General features: G+C 38.0%; 1 long non-coding RNA gene across 3 annotated transcripts in view; it reads right to left on the bottom strand.

The window, feature by feature from the left end:
* The window catches only part of LOC106781918 (uncharacterized), a 135,986-nt gene that overhangs the window by 67,981 nt on the left and 54,765 nt on the right, over window positions 1-13,240 (bottom strand). The window lies entirely within an intron of this gene.

Raw genomic sequence — 13,240 nt, 5'->3', positions numbered from 1 at the left:
AAGACAAGCATAGACCAGACAGAGAAAGTGTGATAGAGGCCTGAACACTCACAAAGAGTGTTCTGCTTTCACTGCTTTAATAACATCTTTTACCCTTTGCTCTTCAACTCAGAGAAATCTGACCTTGTATCCCTGTCCTTCTACTGAATCTTCTCAGGCCAATGTGTCTACTGAACTCCTTATCATGAAATCTAACAGCTAAATTTCAATTATTAAGTTGACCCCTCTGCAGCATTTAACAGTGTGGATCTTTCATTCCTCTGCTGACTTTTCTAACACCAGCCCTTCGTGGATCCCTCCCTGTCTGACATTCTCTTCTCTGTTCCTTCACTATCTTTGTTCCTTTGACCATCTAGTACACATCAGCTGCTTCTATCTTTAGTCCCCTGAGCTTCTTGGTGTACATTGGAACAATCTCACTTCTCCCCAAGATTTTGGCTGCCATCCATAAAATTTCCCCATAGGAAATTCTTAGGAATTCATAGGAAGTTCTGTTTCTTCCCATGAAATATGAGTCCATACAGAGGTGAGGCAGGGGATGAGATGGAAAAGGTTCAGTTTAGATGGAGCTAAGTTCGTAGAGTAGAGGTTTAGGAGTTTGCTGGTGGCCTCTGGTCCTTAGTGAGGAAGACAAGAGGTGTTCTCCTTGGAGTGAGTGTGGCAGATATGGAGTAACAAGGCGAGGGGTAAAGATGTCGAGCTGAGATTGAAAAGAAGTAGAGAAGCAGCTTCCCAGGGCGTGTCCTAGTCTGTCAAAGTACTAGTCAAGCACTGAGGAGTGGGGCCACCACTTGGCTAGAAGAGTTTTCTCTAGCAGCTCTCAGGAGTCAGCTTGGCTTAGTTCATTGAGTGGCAAGGCTGGATCCACCCGGGGCTGGAGATTTGTATGCTAGGTTTTGTAGGAAAACAAGGGGGAAAGGAAAATGGCAGTGGAGTGGTAAGGATATAGAATGTGGAACATTATCTGAAGAGGTAGAAGGAGGAGATAGAAAGGTACTGATCAATTGGGAGAAAATCAGTGACCAGATTATGTCTAACTCCCATCAACCTAAAGGCTGCTCTTGAAGGATTTGTCTCTATAAAAAAAGAAATGGAGGAGGCAGACGACTCTCTTCCTTTTCTGACTTTATCTTGCTCTCTCCTTCTTCTTGCATGTCCTCCTTATACACCAGAGTCCTAAGAACAATTACACCATGAGCACTGGCTTTAGAGTCTTACAGATCTGGTTTGCCTACATAACATGTGAACTTGGGCCCATTCTTTAACGTCTCTAAGCCTAAATCTTCTTGACTAGAAAAGATGATAGTAACAGTCTTTCACTCACAAGATTGATGTGAAAATTGAATGAGTCCACACATACAGAGCTCAGCAAGGTACCTGGTACATAGTAAATGCTCAATAAATGTTATCTCTTATTATTATTAGCATCAGGAGAAATCGATATAAGCTAAGGAGTACCTTCTGAATGTGAAAAGTTTTATATAATATTTCCATTATAAGTTGTAGATTCTAGTAGAGATTTTTCTACTCTGGGAGTATATGCTTTGCTGAATTAGCAGAATATTTGAATTGTCCATGACTCATGCCTCCAGCCTAAGTCTGATTCTGTAGCGGCCAGCTGAGCTTTTATTTCAACCTTAGAATACAGGAAGGAAGCTTGAGATTTACAAACTAGTGGGGAGACAGACAACTCTTCTGAAAGCATTCTTCCTTGCCCAGGGGTGACAATGTACACTCCTCATTTGTCAAATTAATGTCCCTGGCCTCCTGCCATCACTTCAGTGTGCCTTCAATTGGAGTTTTGGATGGATAAGAATTTTCTTGAGCTAACTGTTTTTGTCAATCACTGGAACCAAACAATATCTGAATTTGCCACATCAACATGAAACTGTATTCAGTTGTCATTCTTCATAACCCTGTGAGCAGGAAGGCGGTTACCAGGTTGGGTTGGGAGTCAGGCAGAGCTAGTGTCTAATTCTGGCCATGCCACTTACTGGCTTGTGATTTCAGAGAATTTGCTTAATCTCTGTAAGCCTCAGGGTGCTCATCTGTAAAATGGAATGATAATAAGAGTGCCTACTTCACAGACTTGTGGTAACTATTAATATATAATGAGATAATGTATACACATAGTGCCTGTTACATAGACAGTCTCAAAAAATATTTATTATTTATTAAATAATATATAATATAAATATTTATAAATAATATAAAAATATTAATATTTATTATTTCTTCATCAATCTCATTCATCTTGTTTTGTCCACTCAAGTGAAAGAGTGGTTGAAAAGAAATACTAGTTGAGTTACATAATTAGTCTTACCAAAGAAGAAATATTAGCCCTCAAGCTAAAGACTTCAGTAGTTTCTAGTGAATCCTCAAAATAGAACATTTCGTTTAAAACAATGTATAAATGAAATGTCAGTCTACGTGGCTTTTCACGGATCAGAGGGGACTATTTTTTTAAGTAGGTTCAGCAGTCTTGGTTGTGGTTGTGGTTGTTGCTGCTGTGGTGTTGGTATTGTTGTTGATGTTACGTGTCTGCACCATCATCTTGAGGAAGACGGTACAAGAATCATGAGGCTGGGTGGGCATCCAGAGAACGAGCCAATTCTGTCTCTACACTGGGTGACAATGCTCCTTTTTTGGACATTTCAGTTTGGCTAAGATTTCTGGGTCTCTGTGGACCAGGACTGGGGAGGACAACATCAACTGATAAGTCATCCGACACTCAAGCAGTTCTTTTTAGAGCAGAGTGACAAGCTTGCAGTCCATCTTCCCAGCCTGGACCTGGGAACTGATCCAACTTTAAAACATGAAATGGATATTCCCAAACATCAGCATTTGCTGCTTAACAACTCTCAAGGACAGGCTCTTCTGCCTTGTAATTAACTATAACCTCTCTGCTTGGGGATTAAACTGCTTTCCTTCATTTTTTCCTCAAGTAGAGAAGGAGGGCAGAAATATGGATGGGAATGAAAGAGAGTGAGGTGGGATAGCATATCCTTACAAGGGTCCATGTCCTACATTTTATACTCTTGGAAATTCTCAAATCATAGCACCTTTTTCAAAATATAACTCTCTTGGTTTTTTAAGAATTATTTTTAAAATCAATAACATTATATGCATCAATTCTAAATGTACTCTTTTTGAAAAATCACGTGCAAGATATATTCACCATAACTGGGAAAATGGTCACTTTCAATAAAAGAGAGCTGTGGATCCCACCTAACAAGATTCCATGTACTATTCTAAAAGGCAAAATTAATTCTTTGATGTGTCTAAACAACTGCTTAACTGCACTGGAGCTAAACTTATAGCTAGGATTTTATGGATCAAATCATATTTGATTGCAAGAGTCAAAAAAAAGTTATTCTAAGAATCTGTTATTATCTCAGCTAAATAAAATATTTATGTAGGCTAGTTTCTGCAGAGCACAAAGTTTTCATTGATGGCTGCTCCCTGTTCCTGAAGCTCAGTAATACTCTAAGTGAGGCTACTCAACACAAACCAAAGTTCTATTCATCACGCACATTTAGCTCTATGGATTTAATTTCACATTTACATTGGCTTGCTATAACCAGGCAGCAGAAATCCACCAAAAATGACCAACTAAGACTTGGAAAAAACTTCAACTCATAAACTAATATTTGAGCAAAATCTAGGCAGAGCTTTTTTAAACACAGGCAATGGGAATCCTTTTACTGACACCACAAGACTCAACCATTCTTCTTACAAGATTCAGGAAAATTCTAGCCTCAAAGCACAGATAGAAACAATCTCCCTCAGAGTTCCAACACCTCCTTACTGCTTCCCGGTTCTGGAATAGTAAATCCAGTCCGGCAGCACTCTCTAAGAGAGCTAGGCCTCCCAAGGTGAAGGCGGAACATCTGCTTGACTACTAATGGGCTATCATTCGTCCTGGGTAGATTTATATTTTTGCCAAAGTTCAAGTGAGGCTGACAGTTGAAAGACAAGGGATTTCGCAATTTTCCTCCAGAAAACTCATTGAAGTTCCTACGAACTTTACTGTACCAGGGATTCTCCTTTGTGTTTAAATTAAACCCTTTGAGTAACACTTTAAGTCATTGCTAACAAGTCACAGTAACAACCCTGAAGGCAAATAAACAACATCCCTCCTGTACCTTAGGCCACAGCCCACCTTGCCTTTTCTCTTAAATTCAATTTAGCTTAGGAAATAAGTCTTACTGCCTCCACTTCTATCCGGTGGGCATGATAAGCAGGCCAGAAAGTGGAGCCAATGTCTCTGTTCAGACTATAACTGTTCACACCTCCAAGGGTCATGCTTATCGTTTGAGAATGTTTTTTCAAAAACATTCTACAAGAGACAAACACAAACATGAGCAGACAACCAATAATCCCCTAAATATTTGAGAAAAGCCAAAAAATGTCATGAAAGAGAGGTCTGAAACTCCATTAACAAAAGAACTTATCCCCCCAAAAAGAGATTTAATGTAGCAAGACTTTGAAATAAGTAAAATTAGTCTCCAAGGGATTTGAGAGGAAAATGTACCTGTGAAAAAGAAAAGAAAATCAGAAATTCCCATAAATTAGAAATTTTATTGATAATATTAAAAATAAAACATTGAATCTGAATAGGAGAACACTCACAGCTAAGGAATGACTTACTAATCTAGAAGGTCAATCCCAAAAGTGTCTCACAGCGCGGCTTAAAAGGACAGAGCTGTGGAAAGCATGAGAGCTTTGTGAGAGACAAATGATGGACTCGGAAGTCCGACATCTATCTCATAGGAAATCCAAGAAAGAACAGAGAGAATGAAGAGCAGTGTGGAGCAAGTAATCAATAAAATAATCAAATAAAATTTTAGCTCAAGAAAGACTTGGTTGCTTAGATTTAAGGGATGACTTCACTCATATGTGGAAGATAAACAAACAAACACATAGATATGTAGAAGAGATTGGTGGTTACCAGAGGGGAAGAGGGTGGGGGCAGGGCAAAAAGCAGCAAAGAGGCATATGGGTACAGCGATGGATGACAACTAGACTTTTGGTGGTGAACGCAATGCAGTCTATACAGAAGCCGAAATGCAATGATGTAAACCGAAAATTTATATAATTTTATAAACCAATGTGACCTCAATAAAAAAAAAATGGAAAAAGAATATTTCTCCAAAGAAGATTTACAAACGGCCAACAAGCATATAAAAGATGCTCAACATCACTAATCACTAGGGAAATGTAAATTAAAACCACAACAAGATGTCACCTCACTCCTATTAGGATGACTGCTAGAAAAACAAACAAGCAAACAGAAAATAACCATTGTTGATGAGGATGTGGAGAAACTGGAATCTTTGCTCACTGTTGGTGGGAATGTAAAGCGGCATATCTCCTATGAAAAACAGTATAGCAGTTCCACCAAAGGTTAAAAACAGAATTACTATAGAATCTAGCAATCTCACTTCTGGGAGTATTTCCAAAATAAATGAAAGCAGGATCTCAATGACATATTTGTCCTCCCATGTTCATAACAGCATAACAGCATTATTAACAATACCAAGAGGTGGAAGCAAGTCAAATATCCATCAAAGGATAAATGGATAAGCAAAATGTGGCCTATACATACAATAGAATATTATTCAGCCTTTAAAAAGAAAGGAAATTCTGACACGTTCTACAACATGGACGAACTTTGAGGACATTATGTTAAGTGAAATAAACCAGACACAAAAGGATGACTATTGTAAGATTCCACTTTTATGAGGTACTAGAATAGTGAAATTCGTAGAGACGGGAAGTAGAATGGTGGTTGCCAGGGGCTGGGGAGAGAGGTGTGGGGACTTAGTGTTTAAGGGGTACAGAGTTTCAGTTTGGAATTATGAACGGATTCTGGAGATGGATAGTGGTGATGGTTGTACAACAATGTGAATGTACTTAATACCACAGAATTGTATACTTTAAAATGGGTAAAATGGTAAATTTTATGTTATATGTATTTTAGCAAAACAAAAATGAGTAAATTTTAATGAAAGAAAGAAAGAAACCACAGATGAGGTTGGGAACATCTAGGAACAGCAAAGATTACCTTCTTTCCCAGGATATTGTCCCACTCTCCACTGGAATTCCAGGTGGTGACGCCTCACAAAGACTCTTCTCCTTCACAGGCTTCCACAGTAGAGTGAAAATAATGGAAAGTCAAGGCAAAGAGAAACCTAACATAGTGTCTCTCTAGTCCTATGTGAGAAGTAAAAGTTCCAGAAGGCTTCACTGGGTACCATATTTGAATTCTCTGCATGGCATTTATAACCATCTGTTATTTTTCCAGTTTCTCTCTTTGTGTGTTTGTTATATGACCCTTCCCACAAGCTTGTAATCTTCCTGAGCACACACAGTTCACTGTCCTCAGTGTTTACAACAGTGCTGGCCCTGAATATGGGCTCCATGAATATTAGTTGGATGAATAAATAAATATCTTTAAAATGGATCTTTATGCATACATGCAAGTATTTCCGTAAGACAGGTTCCTGGAAATATGACTGCTGGATCAAAGAGCATTTGCACTGTACATCTTGGTAGATATTAGAATGGTCAATATGTCCAGACTGATGTGCTCGAAGTGGGCCCTGTGTCTGGAGAGGTCAGTGTGTTCGGGCTTGTTCATGCATCCCTAGATGGTTCCAAAGCGCAACCAAGATGAAGAGCTACTGTTTTAGATCGTCTTCCACGTTGATCCAGCCATAAAATACATCAAGCTTCAGCTCAGTGTGGTTTCCGCATAATTGCTCTGGCCAATTCACCTCCAATTATCCAGTCTACTGATTCATGAAACCGAGTCTTGTATTTATAAATGTTGACAATGGTATGTAAGAAGTAGGGAATGATTGTTTGCATTAATGGTGTGGCTATCTAATGTTTAATTATACAATCTTTTTGAAATAAAGTTCATAATTGGTACAATGTATAATGTTAAACATATCACTCATTTTGCCCTTTAATTTCTCACACAGATACATTTACATAATAACTGTGCATGCAACTGAGACTGTCACAGAGAAGGGCTTTGGGCAAAGTCTGATAATATGGTCCAAAACCCATATTTAGTTATGGACAAAGGAATGTCCTTTCAAGTATCTTATCTTTGCACTGATTAAGCACATGACTCCAAAGAATAAAATTTTTAACTGCCTTAGTAATGAAATATGTGAATAAATAACCAAAATGTGTTAGTGTTTTATTAATAAGTTTTAATGTGTGCAAGATAGCGTATGTGTTATCCTAGGAGAGATAGTGAAGAAAAAGTGGACCAGATATAAAACAATGAATTAAAAATGTCCTGCGTTTACAAGAAGTAGGGAGCAATTTATGAAAACTGGGATTTCCTGAAGAAGAAACTAGAATTAATAGACAGTGGCAAAAGCAAAACCGAAAAATGAGAAAATGTTCTTGGGGGAAACTGATGTATTCACACACACACACACACACACACACACACTCTTATACCTAAATAAATTCTGGGAAAAGAAGAGTCTAGATGAGAAAAAGAAACAAACCTTAATTTTCAAGGATTCAAAGCAATATCAAGTTATGTATAAAGATAAAAATCAGCCTAGCTTCACAGTTCTCTTCAAAAACTGAGACCATTATACTGTGAACTTAGAACTTTCAGGTTTGTCATTCACGTGTGTAAGTAACAGATTGTCCTAGTTGTATAAGGGCACAGAAAATATGACACACAGAGACTCTTTACACACAAAAAATTCACTTGAAGATATACTCTAGCTGACCAAGAGATTAACAAAAGTAATAATTCCAGTTTTTAACCTACAAAATTTGCAATGATCAAAAGGTTCATAGCACACAGTGTTGGCAAGGATGTGATAGAAAACAGATACCCATTTCTTATGGGAATGTGAATTGATGCAATCTCTTTTAAAGGCAATTGGAAATATCTAACAACATTTGAAATGAAGTTAGCTAGCAAACTACAGTCTACATGAAGAAGGAGGCACAAGATTGTCATAGCAACATCCTAGAGAGAGCTGGGGACACCAATATTTGCATAAAGGTGGTACTTATGAGGTAAAAAACATTTGGTAGATGGTAGAAACAATGGGAATTCCTTGACAAATACTTTGAGGCTGAGAATCCAGTTAAGGTGATATAGAAGCTAATGCTTGTTGGGAAGGGTCAGAAAACAGTAGTGGGCTTGGAGATCAATGAGAAGCCAAGTTTAATTGCCACCTCTTCTTCATGGAGGCCTTGAATCAGAGAGAGGACATGAAGAAAGCTATATTTAATGGGTGAGATCCTATCATATGGGCGTCAGTGATGGAGGAGGGGAACCTTGACTGTGAAGAAGAGGACACACCGGGCATTGAGGCTGTCTCTCTAACAACCTTTCTCCTCGCTCCAAGTTCTATTCAATCATGGTGATCACATATCTCTTGACTGGTTCAGGATCCATCTAAGCCACTGAGAACAGGGATTGCTTTAAGAATGGACATGTGACCAATGAGAGGTAAGTGGAAGTTTGCTGGGGACTTCTGAGAAACGTTTCCTCCCAAGAGAAACCTCTGGAAGGTATAGTGTCTTGCTGCTCTGGGTGTTGTTTTGCATACATGTCAGGCCAGGAATGTCTGCAGCCATATTCTGACCCCTTAAAGAGTAATGACAATAAAAGGGAGAGACAGAATGAAGCTTAACTTAAAGCCTTCCCTACTCCAGGACTTTAAGTTAGGTCAGCTAATCATTTCTCCCTCTTTTTTATAAGCTAATGTGAGTTGAGCTTTCTTTTGCAACAGTCTAAGACTTCTCAAGTGATTCAGAGGATATGGTGACACAGGCAAGCTTGTCTTCAGGCCACCATCTTGGCTAAGACTAAGCCCCTAACATAGGAATTAGAGTAAGGTCAGCAGTCCATTTCCACTCACCTAAGTTTCCTCCTGGAAACTTTTTCTGATTAAAAAGAAGGAGACTTTTCCTGACACATTGTACACCAATAAGAAGAAATTGAGATGGCGTGGAGGAAAGCTCATATAGAGAACTAGCACTTCAAGTCTCAAGCAAAATTTCTCTCAAATCTTTGTCTCATACACAGCCAGAAACCCAGCCCCTCTTCATCCCTAATGTCTCTTTTCTGGATCATGTCACCCTTCATTTGCTGGACACTGCCCAATCCCTTCCCTCCCTAAGGCTGTGATGGTAGACTGTGCTGCAGGCATGAGGTCACAGAGGGTGTTATATGGCAATAGAGCATAGCCAATCTCAGATATTCCTCTCCTGACACAGTCCCCTTTATTTCTGGCTGTCTCTTCTACCTGGGCTTCAATTTCCTGCCTATGTTGCTGGACCTCCTCAATCTTTCAACTTTTTCTCCTCCCCAGTTCGCTTCCTCCTTCCTCCTCCAAAATCTTATTTCTTATGAGAAACAGTTTAGCTTTCTCATTGACTCATCCAGCCTATTCCAGCCATGATCAGAAAGCCTTAACAAATATTTCTCAAAATAATATTTTGTCCTCATTGGTACATTTATAAGAGTAACAATCAAACAATGGGAATAATCTAACTGCTCAGAAATCGGCACTTATTGAAGCAAATTACAGTGCATCCATATAGTGGAATACCAAGTAACCACTAACATCATGTTGTTGTCTTCCATTTCAATACAGCAGCCAGAGCACATCCCAAAGTAAGCACAGTAAAAAAGTACAAAAAAGAGTAAGTTCCCACAGTGTTGTGAAGGAGAGGGGGAAGCCCAGGCAAGCAGGGCTTTTGATAAATCTCTGGAAGATAGAAAGTAGAATGGACGTTAAAAAGGCTGAAGTGATATAGTGGTGGTGTAGTGGTGGGGTTTGCATGCTCCACTTCAGCAGCCCGTGGGTCACACTTTCGGATCCCAGGCACAGACCTGCACACTGCTTGTCAAGCCATGCTGTGGGGGTGTCCCACATACAAAATGGAGGAAGACTGGCACAGATGTCAGCTCAGCAAAAATCTTCCTCAAGCAAAAAGAGGAAGATTGGCAACAGATGTTAGTTCAGATCTAATCTTCCTCACAAAAGAATGAATAAATAAATAAATAAAAAGGCTGAAGGAGGGATAGGAGTAATTTTCCTCAGCAACAAAGTCAAGGAGAGGCTCCAAGCTTGAAAGGGGCCAAACTAGGAAAAGAGACAAAAATCAAGATGATTAATTCTAGGATTATTTACACAGCAACTATACAATTTGTCCCCTCATCAACAGCATCCTACTTTCTCTAGGAGAGTCAAAATATTTACCTCTAGGATAAAACTAAAGATCTAATGTCTAAAACAACTGACCAATATGCTAGGGAGAGAGTAGAACCTCTAGAAATGGAAGCACTCCAGAACAAAGCCTTCCTCATTTGGCACAACACAGGATGGAGCTGGTCTACTTGCCTGACTGCCTTCTGATTTTACTCCCTAAGTGAAGCTTTCCAGTACTCACTCTCTGCTCATATTCACACTCATTTCTCCATGAATGGGAGAAGCCTGTTGGTTCAACAGGTCTAGAACCTATCGAGGAAACTCAAATTAGTTATCTCTGCTAAGCAAACTTGCCTTTCTGTCCTTTGTTCATACATATGATGAAAAAATAAAGCAATTGACCATGAAAGAATCAGTGATAATTAAGGGAACAGAAAATAACTTTCAACTTTAAAAATATTAGAGAACAAGCTGCACATGGAAAACAAGAATATAATGATAAGAAAAATATGCAATCAAAGAATACTAAAGAGTTCCTGGAAATTATAAATGTCATTCCAAAATAAGAAATTCAATAGAGATTCTGAGGGGGGAAAAAAACAAGAAACCTTCTAAAAGATAAAAAACAGAACAGGGAAGAAAAGTTAAGACGTAGAAGATCAACCCAGAGAGTTCAATATCTATCTAACAGGAGTTCCTAAATGAGAGAAAAGAGAGGGGGAGAAAATAATGAAAGGAAATTTTCTAAAACTGAAAATAATATTTCTTTGCATTGAAAATTCTTACAAATGCTTCTGGTTGCTTGTTTCCAAAGATGGCCACAATAATATCTCCTATACCACGTGACTTTTGCAATAAGACTTTGTTAGTTTTTTCATCAAACAGTAGAGTCAATTTCCTCTATCCTTAAACCTATATTTATCCTGAAACTTGCTTTGATGGACAGAATGTGGCAGAAGTAGTATGGGGTAGCCTCCAAGACTAGTTTTGATGAGGCTTTGTGGCTTCCACTTAGCCAGGAAGCTCAGGTTAGAGTATATAATGAAGAAGACCATCTGGAGAAAAAAGCCAGGTGGAAGAGCACTGAGGCAACAAAGATGCAAATGAAATCTTCTTTGTCCTTCCAGCCCACCCCAGCAGCCAGCTGAATACAACTAAAGGAGTAATCCCAGTTGACTCCAATGGAGCAAAAGTTCTGCACTATTTTCTAGCCAATGAATCATAAGAAATAGTAAATTGTCATTGTTTTAAAATATTAACTTTTGGGGAGGTATGTTATAACACTATCAATGTATCTTTAAAGGCCCTTAGTTAGACTTATTCAGAAAACTTTCAGAAATCCAATGATAAGTAAAAAGATCCTATAAGATTCCAGAAAGAAAGAATAGTTATACATAAAGGAGTGAGAATCAGAATGGTATCAGAGTTTTCATTTGGATCATTAGATGCTGCAAGTCAGTTGAACAATGCCTTAATAGTACCGAGGAAACATTATTTTGAATCTATATTCTATATCTACCTAAAATATCAATCAGAAATAAGTGCAAAATAGATATATTTTGGGACATGAGAAAATCAGGAAGTTTATCATGACCAACAGACTATCTCTGAAAATACTACTCAAGGATGTGCTACAGCAAATTGAAAAAGTAATCAAAAATAGAAAGTATGAAATCCAAGGAACAATAATGCTAACCCAAGAATGAAAAGAAAAGAAATCTCAAGTTGACAGAAATCAGCCAGTCTATAAAACAATAGCTAAAACTTATAACAGAATCACAGGCTCCGACAAGTATGTTTTCAAGAGGAAAGTAAATTATTTGTAAGAAATATATGATTAAATAGCTAAATTATCTTTGTAAAAAAGATAAAATCAGACTCTAATATGAGAAAAAGAGGATGAGAGTGAAGATATAAGTTCTTTTTTTCTCCCTCTTTCTCCTCTTATTTTTAGTAATATTTTCTTTGGGATAGCACATGTTTAGTGACATAAGAATGCATATCGTATTTTCCAAGGGAAAATTTTCCATTTTGAACTCTCTTATACAGTTTGAAATTTTGCTACAAGTAACATGTGCATATGTTACTTACACAAAATATTTGTATATATTACTGTAAAATATTTAGAAATATTGCTGTAGAAGATTTTTTGTTATGGGAAAAATATACCATTTTTTAATACGAAAAAACACGTGCATGGACATATCTTTGGTTTATGAAATTATTAATGATGTTTTTCTCTTGTGGTTTTTCAAATTTTCTACACTGAAAACTGAAAGTAACATTGTGTTAATTTTTTTAAAAAAACTTAGATCTTCTCAAAAATAACCAAAAGTTAAAATTCATCAGGCAGATCATATCAGAAAAATTGAAACATTTTGTAACAGCCCATAGCTTCCATGCTTAACTTCTGAAAGCTCATATTACACCTTTGGGGATTAGGAGCTGACAGATCTATTTTTTATATCAATTTCAGTTTTCACTTTTCAGCACCTTAAATCCTGTATGTTCAATGTGTACTGAGAGGTTCTGAACATATGCAAACATAGTATCCAGAAGCTTCTGCCTTGTTTAAAATCTAAATGGAAAAAAGTTAAAACTAATGCATTTTCTCCTCTTTAATTAACGTTGAAGAGTTTTTGTCTTGATGTGACTTTGTTGTTACTTATTAGTTCATGTTTGTGTAAAAACGTGTATGTTAGATTTAGGCCTTAGAGTTTTGCCAGAGAAACGAGCCAGCTGAGATAATGACATAAAAGGTAATTGAGGGGTTGGTCCCGTGGCCGAGTGGTTGGGTTTGCAAGCTCCGCTTCGGCGACCCAGGCTTTCGCCGGTTCAGATCCTGGGCACGGACATGGCACCACTTGTTGGGCCATGCTGGGGTGCCGTTCCACATGCTGTGGCTGGAGGGACCCACAACTGAAAAATATGCAACTATGTAGAGGTAGGGGGGACTTTGGAGAGAAAAAGGAAAAACAAAATCTTAGAAAAAATAAAAGGTAATTGATTAGAGTATAGTTTAGTTACCTCTT

This window comes from Equus caballus, chromosome 18 (genome assembly GCF_041296265.1).
Source record: "Equus caballus isolate H_3958 breed thoroughbred chromosome 18, TB-T2T, whole genome shotgun sequence".
NCBI classification, from domain to species: domain Eukaryota; kingdom Metazoa; phylum Chordata; class Mammalia; order Perissodactyla; family Equidae; genus Equus; species Equus caballus.
The sequence above is the reverse complement of the archived record's forward strand: the minus strand, read 5'-3'. Positions and strand labels throughout refer to the sequence as shown.